The sequence below is a fragment of the Propithecus coquereli genome, unplaced genomic scaffold (assembly GCF_000956105.1).
Source record: "Propithecus coquereli isolate 6110/MARCELLA unplaced genomic scaffold, Pcoq_1.0 Scaffold3, whole genome shotgun sequence".
NCBI lineage: Eukaryota > Metazoa > Chordata > Mammalia > Primates > Indriidae > Propithecus > Propithecus coquereli.
The window spans coordinates 8,491,207-8,496,716 of NW_012148618.1; the positions used below are offsets into that span (position 1 = coordinate 8,491,207).

The window sequence follows — 5,510 nt, forward strand, 5'->3', positions numbered from 1 at the left end:
GTGTGTGTGTGTGTGTGTGTGTGTGTGTGTGTATGTGTGTTCGCGCGCACGCCCGCGCGTGTGTGTGCGCGCGCGCGAGAACGGGGAAAGAGGGAGAGGGAGAAGGAGAAAGAGAGAGAGAGGAAGAGGACAGGGAGAGCGCAGAGAGGAAAACTGCAGAAAACCACAGGGAAAGTACGGTACAGCCTCAGATTTTTTTTTTTTTTAACTTACTTGTAGTTCATTTTCCCATCACTCCCGGCTCCTGCCTAACTGGGTCGTGTCGGGGACGTTTGGCATGGCGCTCTCGCTTTTGTTCCTTTTAATTCCGCGGCCCCCCACTCCTCTGCCCGCTGATTACAGCGCCCCATAGGCTTCCTGCTAACATCCAAGGGCAGCAGACTCTGCAGACGGTACTACTATGGGGCTAGATTTTTTTTTTTAAGTGGCACTTTCTTCCTGTGCAGATCAGGACCCTTGTTGTCAATTTTCATTTTTTTCAGGACCAGAGGAGACCAGCTTAACTAGGAGCACACTCCCTCCAAGCGGTGTGGACAAGGAGCCACCCCAAGAGTCTTCGAGGGCCGCGGTGGAATTGAGAGGGAGGAAGTGAGGCGGGAGTCCTTTGGGTCTGATGTAGCTGAGTGTGTGTGGTGTGTATGTGTGTGTGTGGTGTGTATGTGTGTGTGTGTGTGTGTGTGTGTGCGCGCGCGCGCGCCTAATGTGCGCCTCCAAAGTGGATATCACTTAGAGCTGGGAAGCACCGGAGGGAAAGACAGGGAGAGAGAAAAAGAGACCTGGGGAGAGAAGTTGCAGTGCGAGGAGGAGTGGCCGGCGCTCGCAGCCCAGCTTTGTTGTGGTCGCCCGAGGCGCAGCGGCCGGCCGCGGTAACGCCTGCTAATGGCTGTGTTAATTACACCGGGGTGATTTCGCGGGGTCAGGCAGATGGGGCCTGCTCGGAATGAACTTTTCCAAAAAGGGAAAGGAGGAGAATAAGGAAGGAAGGTAACTACCCCACGCCGTTTGTGTGGAAACTAGTTCGGGCTGTTGTCTCGTCCAATCCCTGGCCAGCTGCACCCGGCTTCACCTCTGCGCCGCCGGTTTCCCGGCGGCCGCGCGTCAATCACGCCGAGCCCGGAGCTGGGGGCGGAGCCACGGTTACCCGGCGCGCGCCGCGCGGCAGCCCCCGCCGCCCCTGGGCTCCCGGCGGCGCGGCCCGGCCTTGCGCGGGGAGCGCGCCTCTCCTCAACTTCTCGCTCTAGCTCTCACGGTCCCCGGCCCAGAGAGTCGAAAACCAGACGGTTGTTCTTCAACAGCCGCCTTCCTCCCCAACTTTGAGCCCATTCTGGAAAATAGGAAGTAGGGTATCTTCCGCGCGCGGCTGCAAGCCGACTTTCCCGCGGCAGGGGGAGGTTGATTAGGGAGAATAAAGTAGTGTGTGTGTGTGTGTGTGTGTGTGTGTGTGTGTGTGTGTTCGCGCGCGCTCGCGTGTATGTGTGAGAGAGACACAGACAGGGAGGGAGGGAGGGAGGAGAACGGGTGGGAGGTTTTTTTTTTTTTTGGCCCCCTTTCCATCTTCTCTGCTTCACTGTAAGCTTTCGAGCAACACAAACTGGGCTAAGATCGCAGCCTGCAGAGACTCCAAGCGGAGTCGGAGAAATTTGGCCTCGTTTTAAAAGGGCTGGGGAATGAACTCCGGAGGTCAATAAAGCCCTCCAAAAATGATGAATGATTGAGCACCTGTGATGATGATAGTGATTACCAGAGCAATTAAACAGTTTGATTAAATGAGCCATCATAACAATGATGTCTGCGGGAAATCGGCCCTCACATATAAAGAAAGATAGTGCGGAGGGGCTGGCAGAGGCGCGGATAGCGCGACGCCGGGGAGAGGGGCTGCGGGCCGGTGGCCTGAACGGGACTGCCGGGCTCGCTGAGCTTCAGGGAGAAGAGCCTAGACCAGGTTTTTAGCCACTCTTTTTTTCCTCGGCTTCAAGCCTACCAGAGCCGTCGGGTATGAAACCTGAAGGTTGGGGGGGAAGGGTACTTCCTCCACCGCCTTCTTTTCCTAGAAGAACTCCAAGATTAAAAGTATCCTTCTTATTTGTTGCTGAGTTGCTCATCGACATATCAGAAAAGGTGAGTAAAAAAAGAAAAGAAGACGCAAAAGAAAAGAAAAAGTTGGTCTCCAGAATTTTATTTCAAGCGGCAGTGACGCGAATTCAGTTTAGCCGGGTCCGGGAAAATGAGAGAGAGTGAGAGTGAGAGAGAGAGAGAGAGAGAGAGAGAGGGAGAGAATACCACTCTGCTCTCGCTGCAGAGGGTTTTCGACTTTGTAGAGATGGTGATGGTGGGTCCAAGTTCCCGGTGCTGCGCCGCTGGCTGGGAAGTTTATATTCAGTTTTTACTCTTCCAGTTGTTCTTAAATTCAATTTAAGAATTTAAATTTCTTTATTGTCGAAAATAGGATTGTTGTTTTTAATGTCCTGTTCAGTACGCGCCAGTTACTTTTCTTTTTAAAAGAAACTCCTCAATTTCCTTGATAAACGCATCTTTTGTAAAGATCAACTTCATGCTGAACCTCTGCATTGCAGAATTTAAGCATTCAACATTCACCCTCTGCTTCTTTTACCACCGCTTCTGTTTTCGTAGTGATACCATAAAGTGAGTTAGCATCCCTGTAGCCTTCATTTAGAAAAACTTAACTAGCGTTTAAAAAAAGTGTTTCTTCCGTGGCAGTGCAATTGAGTAAAAGCAATTTTAGACAGATTGGTGATTTCTATATTTTCAAAGAATTGTTAAGCTAATAATGCATTGGTTATCCAGGGATAATATTGGGTTTTATAAAAGAAGAAAATTGTGAACTTTTATTTTTATGTGTTTCTATCCTTTGGGCAAAGCAGAAGGCATTTCTAGCCTGAACTCCATTGCCCACCCCATATTCTGTAATTTCTTTTGCATTTTATTGACTACATTAAAGCAAACAACAGGGACAATCTGGTTAGGTGTAGAAGGGAGAGGGAAATGACATTTTAACATACTGTAAAAAAAAATCATCTTTAACTTCAAAGACTTTTAGTTAAGAAGTGTGAGAGTGTTAGATGTGCAGCCCTACTGTAGGGAATCTGTATCTTTTTAAAATTTGCGAATTGTCTAAGGCGAGAGACCCCAAATTATTTGCAACTAAAGAGATTTTACTTAGCCAGTTGCATGTCATTTATGAAATTGTTAGTTTAAAATAGCAACCCCAATGTACTGGATTACACATTAGATCAAGTTGGAGTTGATTCAGGGTGTCCATTCTTGGTCAATCTGATGAATTCAAAGGGCTATTACTTTTAATCAGTAACTTGCTGGTGTTTTATTAATAGAGCTGAAAAAGGCTCATCTAACATTTAAGAATTTCCTGGTTTCCCCCATTCCCAATTTTCCAGTGCAATAGAAGCAATTCCAAAGGGGTGGGGTACCTACGCTTTCCGATGTCCAGCCTCACGATATTTTGCTGATGTCCCATTCTCAGCCTCGGCACCCCCACCCTGACTGTGAGGCTCGTCTGCTCACCCACATTTGGGGTGAAGGGAAAGTAGGTGGGGCAAGCTCGGGAGACTGGTGCGAGATGGGGGTCGCAGGAGTCGGCACACACCTCCGTCAACAGTCAGTTTCTTCTGCCCAGGCTGGAAATGGTTTTAACAGGCGGTAAAATTTCATCTTGCGGTGTCAAATTGGGGTCATTTTAGGGTTAGAGTTCTCAGTGTCCGAGAGGAGCTGTCCAGCTGCGTGGGGACTCATTAACTGCAAAAGATCTGTTTCAGTAAAAACAATTCAAAGACAATCAGAAGGCTAAAGACCCTCTACAAATCGCATTTTACAAGTGCTCCAGAACAAATATGGATGGTGAAACCTATTTCTTCAGAATCCCAAATCAGCTACTTAGCTCTGGAGTGGGGGTGGGGGCACTGCATAAAAAAGAGGTGAAAGGGAGGGGACCAAGCGGGTGAGGATGAATGGGAGGAGGAATCGGGCCTCTCAAATTTGAGAGTCTGTTTTTAATCACCTCTTTCTTGTTGAAGCATCTCTAAGACTTCTGAAAACTGCTTCTTTTCTATTCTTCCTTTTCTTTTTTGACCCAACGTGGAAAGCTATTATAGGTAACATTTAAGATTTAAAAGGAATAATTGAATCCCGCTATAGTTCCGTAATTTGAAGGTCATTGGCTTTATAGAGAGTATTTAATTTGAAACGAGCATTTATGAACCCAGACTCTATTTTAGGTGAATTTGCCCACACTCCATAAGGAGTTTGCGTGGCTGTTTCTTTTTATTTTTTTTCTAGAAAGTTATAGATCCTTAGCACAGATATTGCCAAATTCCGCAGAACTGTGAGGTCTGAAGTGTTAATCTGTGTATTAAAATCACCGAGTTTAAATCCTTTTTGTCTTCTTACAACAGTTAGAACAATTGATGCCTTGCTAGAGGAGCTAATAAATCCAACCTTAATCTTGTTTGTAACTTTAGTTAATGTTTTGATTTGGAATATTTTGGATTAAGTAGATTTTTTAAAACTCTTCAAGGTTAATTTTTATTTGAGGAGGTTCTATTTATCGGTTTGGAAGAAAGAGATAACTTATTACCTTGATTTTAAAAATTCCTTTAGGTAAAAGGAGAGTGCAGTTTTAAAATGAAAAGCTACATGTGTGAAATACCAGGGATTTTAGGATAAAACCAAATCAATACTTTTAAAAAGTATCATTCGAAAAAAGTTTTCTTTCTTGCATTACTAAACTGAGCAAGTAAAAGGGATCAAAAAATGTTTTATTCTCTTTCCCTTTCTCTCTGGACTCCACCTCAGTCCTCAGGTCTTTTTTTTCCATCCCTAGCACTTTTCTTTGGCTTCTGAATGACACAGTGAATTTTTGTAGTCTAGCTCTTGTCTCCAAGCTTCCCAGAGTATTTCTAAATTGTTATTCAAGGAGTTTAGTTTGATTGTGGCCCTGCAGAAACAGCCCTGAGCCCAACATCTCTGGGACAAAGGCGGAGGGACTGTCTTCTGCTCAGACCTGCTGGCTGACAGTTGGAATTTTTGATATATATTTTATTTGGCGTTTCCAATAATGTGTTTGTCTCTCCTTCCCCACCCCTTGCAGCCATCTATTACTTTAAAAACATCTCTTCTCCATAAACCTCCGCTCATCCTTGTGAACTGTTCTTGACCTTTCCAGCAGTGTAACCAACAGCTCTGAAAGTTGGACTACAAAAAATTCCACTTACTTCCTTACCTGTTAACTTTGTTCATTCTCTTCCTGGGGGGATCAACGGAGAGAAGAGGATTTGTTTGTTTGTTTACTTTATTGCTGTTGTTCTTTGGTCCTTTTCCCAATTAGGCTTTCCACCATACACCCCCCCACCCACATTAATAACAATAAAACACCCCACAATTTATTTTTAAAATCAGATACAGTGAAATCATTGTACTTTCTTTCCTTTTGCCCTCTCATTTCTTATTTCTCCCAATTTTAGCTGCTTCACTATCTC

General features: G+C 45.4%; 1 protein-coding gene across 1 annotated transcript in view; it reads right to left on the reverse strand.

Annotated features, from left to right (window-relative positions):
* Positions 1–620, reverse strand: part of MEIS2 (Meis homeobox 2) — a 206,736-nt gene extending 206,116 nt beyond the window's left edge. Inside the window, exon 1 of the mRNA XM_012649484.1 lies at positions 214–620. The gene's annotated coding sequence lies outside the window, so the exon portion shown is untranslated. The remainder of the gene's footprint in view (positions 1–213) is intronic.
* Positions 621–5,510: the final 4,890 nt, after the last annotated feature.